The 14094-nt window shown below is 40.1% G+C and overlaps 1 pseudogene across 1 annotated transcript in view; it reads left to right on the plus strand.

Annotated features, from left to right (window-relative positions):
- The first annotated feature begins 1123 nt into the window (after positions 1 to 1123).
- LOC309837368 (TBC1 domain family member 14-like) overlaps positions 1124 to 14094 on the plus strand; it is a 40335-nt pseudogene continuing 27364 nt past the window's right edge. Inside the window, exon 1 of the transcript in view lies at positions 1124 to 1136. The product of the transcript in view is annotated as a TBC1 domain family member 14-like (transcript). The remainder of the gene's footprint in view (positions 1137 to 14094) is intronic.

A 14094-nucleotide genomic window follows, 5' to 3' on the forward strand; every position in this document is an offset into this window, starting at 1 on the left:
TCTCTTTGATTTACAAGACTTTTATCAACAAAGATTAGTTACAGTTTTCTGACTGTACCTGTGTGATCAATCAAATGGTTTGAAGTAGAATGTCCTTGGAAGGCAGCAGAGAATTTCAAATCAATAACTTGTAAAACTTGGATCACATGGTTGCCTAGGGCTGGAATATTGGGGAAGAATAGAGAGTGACTGATAATGAGTATGGGGTTTCCTTTTGGGAAAATAAAAAATGTTCTAAAATCGATTGTGGTGATGGTTGCACAACTTTGTGAATAACAAAAAATTCATTGCACTGTACATTTTAAATGAGTGAATTGTATGGTATTGAATTATATCTCAATAAAGTTGTTAAAAGAAAACCAGGTCACAAAGAGAAGGCAATGAGAGGAGGATCTGATTAAATACTAGGATGAAATGAGGCCGGGGGGCATCTTATGATCTTAATGAAGATTCTTCCTTAATGCCTACTACTTTCCTCCTTCTTTCCTCTACTCTAGCTTTTTATAGATTCTGCTCTTGGAAAAGTCACAACTTCCCACCTCTTTCCTGTTTCTTAGTTTACTAATCAATCAGTATACACATACAACATATACAACAAACTTACTCCATAAATTATAAATAACATAGAATGTGATTCCAATGTTAACTCCCTCTGCTCTTTACTAAAGAGTAAGTATGGATGAAAGGAACGTTCCCATCCTGATCCTGTTTTAGATGCTCATGTTTTGTCACCCTTATTCTGTATTGTGTGCTGATTCTCTATATGACCTGAATCATTCCATGTGCCATAAGAGCCTATGTAAAATTCTTGCCTCCTTGTATCAAGATTCTCATATTAAATTCAAAGAATTTTTGTTCTGTTTTATAGTTGTAACTATTACAGTGCCCAGTAGTGACTCCCCTGATCTGTACAATGTTACTGAATGAGCTCTCTGTACTTCTTTTCACCTGCATCCTCTTTCTCAAGAGCAATGACATCCCCTTTATCCAAATACCATAGCAGAGGAAAACCTGCATGTCAGAGGTCACTAGGTAGCTATGCTTACAAATTAGAAGGCCAGGCAAGGTTTGGCTTGAAGCTTTCCTATAGTTGATATGAAAATGATCAACTGAATAGCCGCCAATGCCACCTTTGAGTGAGTGATCAAGTCTTTTCATTTCAAAGAAAACACCTCCCTAAAACTGATACATTAAAGCAGTTTAGTTAAATTAATAAAATACCATTATCTGAGCCCATAAACAGGGGTTCTTTCAACCTTGAGATGAAATACTTACCTTATAAGGGCTTAGAGAAAATGGTTAGTTACTTTTCTACTTGAGAATTATAAGAGATCACTGTCCATTCTCAGAGTAACAGAAATACCTGAGGTTGTAACCCTAATCCATGGGTATAACTGTGCTTATATACTGGGTTAGCCACTGAACCACAAGTCCACCACACTCTGTCATGTGATTCCATGCAGTACAGTTTATTCCCATATCATGGTATGCCCACTTGTATATGAAGAACCCGATCATCCAAGAAGAAAAGATCAATATATATGATCCACACTGTAGAGTGCAGTATTACATAATTTCCTTCCTCTTAAATATGAACAACTGAGGCCTGTGTGCTGGAGCAGAGCCCTGTCAGAGGGAGGCAAGTAGCAGAAAAGGCCAAATAAGGCAAAGGGGCATGTTGTATAGGTTCCATAGGCCACTGTAGGAGCCAGAGCGTTTCCTCTGCAATGGCCAACGGAGAAGAGTGATGTAACTTTGTGTTGTAAAAAGGCCAGTCAGACTGCTGCATTGAAGAGGCTACAAAGACGAGAGAAGCAGCAAAGACTATGTCAGTATCCAGGGTTTTTTTCGTATTATAAATAGAATACATGGGAGATGGGCGAAGATGGAGGAGTAGAAAGACCCTGAGAGCTCACCTCTCACAAGCACCCCAGAATCACAATTATCTGCAGAACAGCCATCGATGAAAAAGACCAGAACCTACCAGAAAAGAGCTTCTACAACTAAAGACATAAAGAAGGACCCACACAAGACGGGTAAGAGGGGTGGACTTGTGATATAATCAAGTCCCATGCCCCCAGGGTGGGTGACCCATAACCTGGAGAATAATTATAGAGCAGAGGTTCTCCCACAGGAATGAGAGTTCTGAGCCCCACATTGGGCTCCCCACCCTGGAGGTCCTGGACCAAGAAGATGAGCCCGCAGAGCATTTGGCTTTGAAGGGCAGCAGGGCTTAATTTCAGGAGTCCCGCAGGACTGGGGGAAATAGAGACTTCACTCTTAAAGGGCACACACAAAATCTCACTAACACCAGGACCCAGGGCAAAAGCAATAATTTGATAGGAGCCTACTGGTCTTGAAGAGCCTCTCAGAGAGGCAGGAGGGGAGCTGCAGCTCACCCTGGGGACACAGACACTGGCAGCAGCATTCTTAGGAGCTCTCTACTGCATGGACACTCATGTGCGCAGGTGCCACCGTGGGATCCTCCCTCTAACTCATTAATGCCAAGTCCTGGCTCCACCCAACATCCTGTAGGTGCTAATGCTGGGATGACTCAGGCCAATAACTAACTGGTGGGTGACGGGGGGACACAGAGCCATCCATCAGCAGAAAGGCTGTCTAAACACTTCCTAAGCCCACAGCCACCTCTAGACATGCCTCTAGACTCGGCCCTGCCCACCAGAGGGCCAAGGCACAGCTCCACCCACCAGTGGGCAGGCAGCGGCCCAGCCCTCCAGGAAGCCTGCACAAGCCTCTAGACCAGCGTCACCCACCACAGGTGAGACACCAGACACAAGGAAACCACAGTCCTGCAGACTGCAGACACCACCTGCCCACAGGACAGACCCTACCCTATGACCAGCTGGGCCTTAGTCATGTCCACTAGCAGGTCAACACAGGCTTTGGGACACCCTGGACCCTGACCCATCTGTGTCAGGAACTGTTCTCCCCCCGTGAGCTGTGTGACACCAGCTCTGGGATCCCAGGGCCCTGCACCCAGACTCTAGGACTCAGCTCTGCCTGCCAGTAGTTCAGCACTAACCCCAAGCCATGGCTTCACCCACCAACAGGCGGGCAACAGCCCCAGCGTCTTCTGGACCCTGACTCTGCCCGCCAGTGAGCCAGCACTACCCCAGGGCCCCCTGGGGTTCTGCAGTCAGCTGCTTTGGACCAGTCCCTGGTAACCAGTAGCCGGCATCCTCTGCACAAGGCAGGGCCTGGCAACCAACAGGGCTAGGGGCCAACAAAGCCTACCAGACCACCCATATAGTCATCCCACCACAACAGAAGGACCCACACAGCCCTCAGAGGGGGAACCCCAAGAGCATATAGCTTGGGTAACAAGTGGGGAACGTGCTGCTGGGACACAGAAGATGTATCCTACAGAAGTCTACTTCTCCAAGGTCAGAAAACCATAACTAACCTATCAGATACATTAAAATACAAATAGCAACCTAGGCAAAATGAGGCAGCAGAGGAACAACTTCCAGACAAAGGAACAAGATAAAAGCCCAGAAGAAGAACAAAGTGAAGTGGAGATAGGCAATCTACCCAAGAAAGAATTCAGGGTAATGACTGTAAAGTTGATTAAAGAACTCGGCAGAAGAATGGATGCACAGAGGGAGAAGTTAGAAGTTTTTAACAAAGCGTTAGAAAATATAAAGAACCAGAGAAAAAGATTACAATAAAACAAATGAAAACTACACTAGAAGGAATCAACAGTATACTAAATGACACAGAGGAACAAACCAATGATCTGGAAGACAAGAGTAGTGGAAATCCCTGATGCCGAACAAAGAAAAGAAAAAAGAACAAAAAGAAATGAGGACAGTTTAAGAGACCTCTGGGACAATATCAAGTGCAAAATATTCATATCATAGAGGTACAAGAAGGAGAAGAGAGAGAGAAAGGGGCTGAGAACATATTTGAAGACATAACAGCTGAAATCTTTCCTAACCTGGGAAAGGAAACAGTCACCCAAGTCCAGGAAGTGCAGAGAGTCCCATACAGGATGAACCCAAAGAGGAACATATCAAGACACAGTGGAATTACAATGACAAAAATTAAAAGAATATTAAAAGCAGTAACGGAAAAGCAACACATCATACACAAGAGAACTCACGTAAGGCTATCAAGTGATTTTTTAGCAGAAACTCTGCAGGAAAGAAGGTAGTGGCATGATGTATCTAAACTGATGAAAGGGAAAAACCTACAGCCAAAATACTCTAGCCAGCAAGGCTCTTGTTCAGATTTGATGGAGAAATCAAAACCTTTAGGACAAGCAAAAGCTGAAACATTTCAGCACCACTAAACCAACTTTACAACAAATGTTAAAGAAACTTCTCTAGGGACTTCCCTGGTGATCCAGTGGTAAAGAATCCACTTTCCAATGCAGGGAACGTGGGCTTGATCCCTGGTCGGAGAACTAAGATCCCACATACCGTGGGGCAACTACTGAGCCCACGCACCTCAACTAGAGAGCCCACGTACCGCAAACCACAGATCCCATGCACTCTGCAGCCCACGTGCCACAACTACAGAGCCCACGTGCTCTGGAGTCCGCACACCACAACTAGAGACAGAAAACCCAGGTGCCACAACTAGAGAAAAGCCCGCACACCACAACAAAGAGCCTGCACACCACAACTAAGACCCGACACAGCCAAAAATAAAAAATAATTTTTTTTTTTTTTAAAGGGACTTCCCTGGTGGTGTAGTGGATAAGACTCCACACTCCCAATGCAGGGGGCCCGGGTTCAGTCCCTAGTCAGGGAACTAGATCCCACATGCATGCTGCAACTAAGAGTTCGCATGCCACAACTAAGGAGCCCGCATGCCGCAAGTAAGGAGCCCATGTACTACAACTAAGGAGTCCACGAGCCACAACTAAGGAGGCTGTCTGCCGCAACTGAGACCCGGTGCAACCAAATAAATAATTTATTTTTTAAAAGAAACTTCTCTAGGCAAAAAAGAAAAGAACACAACTAGAAACAAGAAAATTACAAAATGTGGGACTTCCCTGGTAGCACAGTGGTTAAGAATCCACCTGCCAATGCAGGGGACACAGGTTCGAGCCCTGCTCCAGGAAGATCCCACATGCCGCAGAGCAACTAAGCCCGTCCATGCGCCACAACTACTGAGCCCACATGCCACAACTACTGAAGCCCACACGCCTAAAACCCATACTCTGCAACAAGAGAAGCCACCGCAATGAGAAACCCATGCACCACAACCAAGTATAGCCCCTGCTCGCCACAACTAGAGAAAGCCCACGCACAGCAACAAAGACCCAATGCAGCCAAAAATAAATAAATAAAAATAAAATAAATTTTTTAAAAAAAGAAAATTACAAAATAAAAAGGCTCAATGGTAAAGGCAAACATACAATAAAAGTTAAAAAATAAAATCACCCATGCAGAAATTTAGGAGGAAGATTGTTTGCTTTTTTTCGTTTGTTTTTATGGCTGCATTGGTTCTTCATTGCTGCATGTGGGCTTTCTCTAGTTGCAGCGAGCAGGGGCTACTCTTTGCTGCAGTGCGCAGGCTTCTTATTGCAGTGGCTTCTCTTGTTGTGGAGCACAGGCTCTAGGCCAGTGGGCTTCAGTAGTTATGGCACGTAGGCTCAGTAGTTGTGGCACACGGGCTTAGTTGCTCCACAGCATGTGGGATCTTCCCAGACCAGGGCTCAAACCCGTGTCCCCTGCATTGGCAGGAGGTTTCTTAAGCACTGTGCCACCAGGGAAGTCCCCTTAATTTTTAAACTGAAGTATAGTTGATGTACAATACGTTACAGGTGTACCTCATCAACAGCAAAGTCCCTAGCAGGAAGATTAAAAGACAAAAGTAGTAAAATCATCTATATTCACAATAAGTAGTGAAGGGATACATAAAACTATTCTATGTAAAATATGATATCAAAAACAGTAATTGTGAGAAGAGAGTACAAATGCAGGGGTTTTTAAAAAATGCATTTGAAATTAAGAGATCAGCAACTCAAAACAATCACATATATATAAAGACTGCTACATAAAAACCTTATGGTAACCAAAAGCCAAAAATCTATAAAAGATACACATACAAAAAATAAAAAGGAATGTAAACATAACACTGAATATAGTCATCAACTCACAAGACAACAAAAAAAAGGGGGAAACGATGAGCTATGAAAATAACCCCCAAGCAATTAACAAAATGGCAATAAGAACATACTATAATTCCCTTAAATGTAAATTGACTAAATGCTCCAATCAAAAGACACAGACTGGCTGAATGGTTACTAAAACAAAACACATATATATGCTACCTACAAGAGACTCACTTCAGATCTAAAGACACACAGAGACTGAAAGTGAGAGGATGGAAAAAAGTATTCCATGCAAATGGAAATCAAAAGAAAGCCAGAGTAGCAATATTTATATCAGACAAAATAGGCTTTAAAATAAAGAATGTTACAAAAGACAAAGAAAGACACTACATAATGATCAAGGAATCAACCCAAGAAAAGATATAACAATTGTAAATACACATGCACCCAACATACAAGCACCTGAATATATAAGGCAAATGCTAACAGACATAAAAGGCCAAATTAACAGTAACACGATAATAGTAGGGGACTTCAACACCCCACTTACATCAATGAACAAATCATCCAGCCAGAAAATCAATAAGGAAACACTGACCTTAAGTGACACATTAGACCAGATGGACTTGATTGATATTTATAGAGCATTCCATCTGAAAGCAGCAGAAATTTATAGAGCATTCCATCTGAAAGCAGCAGAATACACATTCTTTTCAAGTGACATGGAACATTCTCTGGGATAGATCACACGCTAGGCCACAAAACCAGTCTCAGTAAATTGAAGAAAATTGAAATCGTATCAAGCACTTTCCCGACCACAATGTAGAAATCAACTACAAGAAAAAACAAACAAAAAACCACAAACAGGTAAAGGCTAAACAATATGCTACTAAAAAACCACTGGATCGGGCTTCCCTGGTGGCGCAGTGGTTGAGAGTCCGCCTGCCGATGCAGGGGACACGGGTTCGTGCCCCGGTTCGGGAGGATCCCACGTGCCGCGGAGCGGCTGGGCCCGTGAGCCATGGCCGCAGGGCCTGCGCGTCCAGAGCCTGTGCTCCGCAACGTGAGAGGCCTGCGTATCGCAAAAAAAAAAAAAAAAAAACCACTGGATCACTGAAGAAATCAAAGAGGAAATCAAAAAATACCTGGAGACAAATGAAAACAAAAACACAGCAATCCAAAACCTATGGAACACAGCAAAAGCATTTCTAAGTGGGAAGTTTAAAGCAATACAAGCCTATCTCAGGAAACAAGACTGAACCAGGAAGAAATAGAAAATATGAACAGATCAATCACCAGTAATGGAATTGAATCAGTAATTTAAAAACTCCGAACATTAGCAAGGTGGGTGGACCTAGAGACTGTCATACAGAGTGAAGTAAGTCAGAAAAACAAAAACAAATACCGTATGCTAATACCTATATATATGGAATCAAAAAAAAAAAAGGTTCTGAAGAACCTAGGGGCAGGACAGGAATAAAGACACAGACGTAGAGAATGGACTTGAGAACACAGGGAGGGGTAAGGGTAAGCTGGGACAAAGTGAGAGAGTGACATGGACATATATACACTACCAAATGTAAAACAGATAGCTACTGGGAAGCAGCTGCATAGCACAGGAGATCAGCTCGATGCTTTGTTACCACGTAGAGGGGTGGGATAGGGAAGATGGGAGGGAGATGCAAAAGGGAGGAGATATGGGGATATATGTATATGTATAGCTGATTCACTTTGTTATAAAGCAGAAACTAACACACCATTGTAAAGCAATTATACTCCAATAAAGATGTTTAAAAAAAAAAATACTCCCAACAAACAAAGTCCAGGACCAGATGGCTTCACAGGTGAATTCTACCAAACATTTAGAGAAGAGTTCATACCTATCCTTCTCAAACTATTCCAAATAATTACAGAAGAAAGAACATTTCTGAACTCATTATATGCAGCCAGCATCACCCTGATACCAAAACCAGACAAAGATATCACAAAAAAAGAAAATTAAAGACCAATATCAATGATGACCATAGACCCAAAAATCCTCAACAAAATACTAGCAAACATTATCCAACAACACACTAAAAAGACCATACACCGTAAGCAAGTGGGATTTACCCCAGGGATGCAAGGATTCTTCAATATACGCAAATCAATCAACGTGATACACCATATTAACAAATTAAAGAATAAAAACCATATAATCATCTCAGTAGATGCAGAAAAAGCTTTTGACAAAATTCAACACCCATTTATGATAAAAACTCTCCAGAAAGTGGGCTGAGAGGGAACCTACCTTAACATAATAAAGGCCATATATGACAAACCCATAGCAAACATCATTCTCAATGGTAAAAAACTGAAAGCATTTCCTCTAAGATCAGGAACAAAACAAGGATGTCCACTCTGGCCACTATTATTCAAAATAGTTTTGGAAGACCTAGCCATGAAAATCAGAGAAGAAAAAGAAATAAAAGGAATACAAATTGGAAAAGAAGAAGTAAAGCTGTCACTGTCTGCAGATGACATGATACTATACCTAGAAAATCCTAAAGATGCCACCAGAAAATTACTAGAACTAATCAATGAATTTGGTGAGGTTGCAGGATACAAAATTAATGCATAGAAATCTCTTGCATTCCTATACACTAACAACGAAAAATCAGAAAGGGAAATTAAGGAAACAATCATATTTACGATGGCAACAAAAAGAATAAAATACCTAGGAATAAACCTACCTACAGAGGCAAAAGACTGTACTCAGAAGACAATAAAACACTGATGAAAGAAATCAAAGATGACACAAACAGATGGAGAGATATACCATGCTCCTGGATTGGAAGAATCAATATTGTGAAAATGACTATACTGTCCAAAGCAATCTACAGGTTCAATGCAATTGCTATTAAATTACCAATGCCATTTTTCACAGAACTGGAACAAAAAATTTTTCAATAGCCAAAGCAATCTTGAGAAAGAAAAATGGAGCTGGAGGAATCAGGCTCCCAGACTTCAGACTATACTACAAAGCTACAGTAATCAAGACAGTATGGTACTGACACAAAAACAGAAATATAGATCAATGGTACAGGATAGAAAGCCCAGAGATATACCCACGCAGCTATGGTCACTTAATCTACGACAAAGGAGGCAAGAATATACAATGGAGAAGAGACAGCATCTTCAATAAGTGGTGCTGGGAAAACTGGACAGCTACATATAAAAGAATGAAATTAGAACACCCCCTAACACCATACACAAAAATAAACTCAAAATGTATTAAAAACCTAAATGTAAGACCAGACACTATAAAACTCTTAGAGGAAAACATAGGAAAAACACTCTTTGACATAAATCACAGCCAGATCTTTTGTGACCCACCTCCTAGAGTAATGAAAATAAAGACAAAAATAAACAAATGGGATCTAATTAAGCTTAAAAGCTTTTGCACAGCAAAGGAAACCATAAACAAGATGGAAAGACAACCCAAAGAATAGGAGAAAATATTTGCAAACGAAACTATGGACAAAGGATTAATCTCCAAAATATACGAACAGCTCATGCAACGCAATATCAAAAAAACAAACAACCCGATCAAAAAATGGGCGGAACTCTTAAATAGACATTTCACCAGAGAAGACATACAGATGGCCAAAAGGCACATGAAAAGCTGCTCAACATCACTAATTATTAGAGAAATGCAAATCAAAACTACAATGAGGTATCACCTCACACTGGTCAGAATAGGCATCATCAAAAAATCTACAAACAATAAATGCTGGAGAGGATGCGGAAAAAAGGGAATCCTCTTGCACTGTTGCTGGGAATGTAAATTGATACAGCCACTGTGGAGAACAGTATGGAGGTTCCTTAAAAAACTAAAAGAATTACCATATGACCCAGCAGTCCCAGTACTGGACATATACCCTGAGAAAACCATAATTCAAAAAGACATATGTACCCCAATGTTCACTGCAGCACTATTTACAATAGCCAGGACATGGAAACAACCTAAATATCCATTGACAGATGAATGGATAAAGAAGATGTGGTACATATATACAATGGAATATTACTCAGCCATAAAAAGAAATGAAATTGGGTCATTTGTAGAGATATGGATGGACCTAGAGTCTGTCATACAGAGTGAAGTAAGCCAAAAAGAGAAAAGCAAATATTGTATATTAACGCATATACCTGGAATATAGATAAATGGTACAGATGAACCTATTTGCAGGGCAGGAATAGAAACACAGATGTAGAGAATGGCCGTGTGGACACAGAGGGGGAAGGGGAGGGTGGGATGAATTGAGAGATTAGCTTTGACATATATATATACTACCACGTGTAGTACACATACTACCACATTTAATGATGACCTAGAGGGGTGGGATGGCGGACGGGGGGAGGTCCAAGAGGGAGGGGATATATGTATACATATAGCTGATTCACTTCACTGTACAACAGAAACTAAACACAACATTGTAAAGCAATTATATTCCAATTTTTTTAAACAGAGAAAGAATAGTCGTTAAATTTGGTCTTAACCTTTGGTTAAAATAAATTTTTAAATCTCTACTAGTACTAATGGCTGTGCAATGCTCAGTTTTTCCACATGAGTTATACCTTTCAAAATGTATTTGTAGCAAATGGGCAGCACAGAGTCATAAGCCCAAAGTTCATCTCAGTTCCTCCATAACATTAACCAGGGTTTCAATGGAATATTCTGCTTAGACTTAAGTTAGTAGCCTAATATTTTCAAATGACCAAAAGATGAATTAACTATTAGTTGATCCATATGAAGATGCCATTGCTATAGGTCAAAACAGTCAAATCTTGGCAATTTCATGTAGTTTAATCTAATAACAGCTTTTTAGACATTCAAACTATACTCTAGAAGAAAGCAAATACACACAAAAAACTGTTTACATGATGTGAAAATACATGTAAAAATGTTTTCAAAAGAAACAACTAACGCAAAGGTATAAAGAGAAATAAAAATAGTGGGCTTTATGAGAAGGGGAAAAAATCAGGTAGTTCAACAGGTTATTGAAATCCTGGTAATGATCAATAAATTTATTTCTGCTTCACCTTTTATGAAGAGGCTGTACTTAGTAAATCACTGAGTAAGCTGCCTCAATAATACTACTGCTATCAAGTTTACTTGCAACGATTCCAACAAAGAAATTAATTTCTTCATGACAAGAAAAGGTTATCTGAAATGGGGAAAACACAGGAGGCGGAACTTTCTGCTAATAAAACAGACAGGTAACAGTCTAGGCACTGAATTCAGAGCTGTTTTATGCTCTGCCAGATCTGAATTCCTTGTAGCTCTACTACCATCACTTTAGACAGACAGACAGACAGACAGACAGACAGACAGACACACACACACACACACACACAAGTATATGAAGATACATAATTGCCTATTAACCTGTTTTTGCAAGGTTCCTAGTTTAGCACTGAAAGTTCCATGATCTAGAAACCCAAGCCTAGGCAAACTGGGATGATTAGCTACCCTGATGTACAGATCCCAATCCGTGCACATGCGTGTGCTTGGGTGCATACACCCCCCCACACACCAATCTACATCCCAAACTCCAAAGAATGTTTCCTATAACTTATAAGAAATTTATTAACTCTTCAGAAGTGCTGTTATAAAATTATCCAAAAGTTATTACTTGTTTTATGACTGTATAAAATATGTAACTGGCCGTGATCAAATCTGAGAACATGGAAACTACCATTCATCACAAATCATCAGACCCACTCTTTCCCAAAAAGTTTCATGTGTTGACAAGCATTAGAATTGGTCACTTCTTACAATTAACGCTCCATTTTGTAAATATGAGGACAAACTCTGTGGCACTATATAGGTTCAAATCTCAGTTTCACCACTTATAAACAACGTAGCTTTAGAAGAAATTGCTTGACCTCATTAATTCTCTTTTTCCTACTATGTAAAATGGGAGCAATAATAGTACCTACATCAAAAAAAAATAGTACCTACATCATATGGTTTTCATGAGTACTAAATGATGCAATGTATATATATATTAATTATATATAATGTTACCTAACATGTTATGGAAAACCCCGAATGAACTTTTTGGCCAATCCAATACTTAGTACAATACGTAGCATAAAATTAATTCTCAATAAATGTTACTTATACTATAATTGCTATTAGTATATTGTACAGGTAAGAACTTGCAAGTGCTTTGAAAGTGGCAGTCACCCATTCCTGCCTTCTTTGGTGGACACATTTTCTATTAAAAATCATTTATTTCCTTTTATAATATTAAGATTTCCAGGATTATACTTTCTGACTGTAAAAACTAAGAGAATCTTGAATAGTTTTTAAAAAAAGAGTGTCCTTATATGAGATTAATTACTTCTTTTTTTCCTTCCTGCCTTTCTTTCTTTCTTCCTTCCTTATTTATTTATTTATTTATTTATGGCTGTGTTGGGTCTTTGTGGCTGTGCGCGGGCCTTCTCTAGTTGTGGCGATTGGGGGCTACTATTTCTTGCCATGCGCGGGCTTCTCATTGCGTGTCCTCTCTTTCTGACTGTAAAAACTAAGACAATCTTGAATAGTTTAAAAGAAAGAGTGTCCTTATATGAGATTAATTACTTCTTTTTTTCTTATTATTTATGTTTGTTTGTTCATTTATGGCTGTGTTGCATCTTCGTTGCTCTGAGCGGGCATTCTCTAGTTGTGGTGAGCGGAGGCTACTCTTCGTTGCCGTGTGTGGGCTTCTCATTGCGGTGCCCTCTCTTGTTGCGGAGCACGGGCTCTAGGCATGCAGGCTTCAGTAGTTGTAGAACGTGGGCTCAGTAGTTGTGGCACATGGGCTTAGCTGCTCCATGGCATGTGAGATCTTCCCGGACCAGGGCTCAAACCCATATCCCCTTCACTGATAGACAGATTCTTAACCACTGTGCCACCAGGGAAGTCCTAATTACTACTTTATATGGAATTTCTTCCCATTATTGAATTTCAACATTGGATACAATAGTGCAAGTAAAGAATACAAGAGCTCCTTGACCCCTAACTTTAATAAAATATAATATTTAATATGTGGAAATATAGGTGGTAAACTTCTATCTGTGCTAAAAAGAACAAGTATAAAAATTAAATCAAAATAGAGTTAAATTAGATTTTAGAGTTTGAGGAAACCTTTAAAATCATCCAATCCAATCCCCTCATTTTATAAATAAGACCTAAAAAGCTGATTTGTCCAATGTCATATGGCCAGTATCAGAGATAATATAGGAATTCAAGTCTCCTGATACCTACTCCAGTTATCTATTCAACATGCTTTTCTCCAAAATCATAAGGGAAAATCATGAGACAAATTCCTATTCCAAAATTTCTAACAAAAACCAGGAGATGTGTTGAAAAGGATAAAGGAAAAATAACTAGTAGTATGTAGTAGAAAATATACTTTGAAGTCTAACAGAGCCAGCTCTGTCACTCCCTCCCTATGTGTCAATGGGCAAAGTACTGACTCTGAATTCAGGCTCCTCACTTGTAAAATGGGGGTAAAACCACCTAGGACAAATAAATAACATATAAAAAGGGTTAGAATACCACAATAGCTGGCAGTCACACAACCAACCTCTGAATCCCAACCTAACAACTTACTTACCATTTGACCAAGTTATATAACTTCTCTGAGCCATAGAAAGGACTTTAGCACAGAACATGGCACATAATAATGGCAACAGATTTTACTTTTATCAATACTACGTATAGATCACAACTACCTGCTGAACAATCTTCGACAGGAAGACAATGGAATTCATCAAAAAAGATACCCCACATCCAAAGACAAAGGAGAAGCCACAATGAGATGGTAGAAGGGGCGTAATCACAATAAAATCAAATCCCATAACTGCTGGGTGGGTGACTCACGAACTGGAGAACACGTATACCACAGAAGTCCACTCACTGGAGTGAAGGTTCTGAGCCCCACGTCAGGATTCCCAACCTGGAGGTCCAGCAACGG

The sequence above is a fragment of the Grampus griseus genome (genome assembly GCF_964374135.1).
Source record: "Grampus griseus genome assembly, chromosome: 19".
Lineage (NCBI taxonomy): Eukaryota > Metazoa > Chordata > Mammalia > Artiodactyla > Delphinidae > Grampus > Grampus griseus.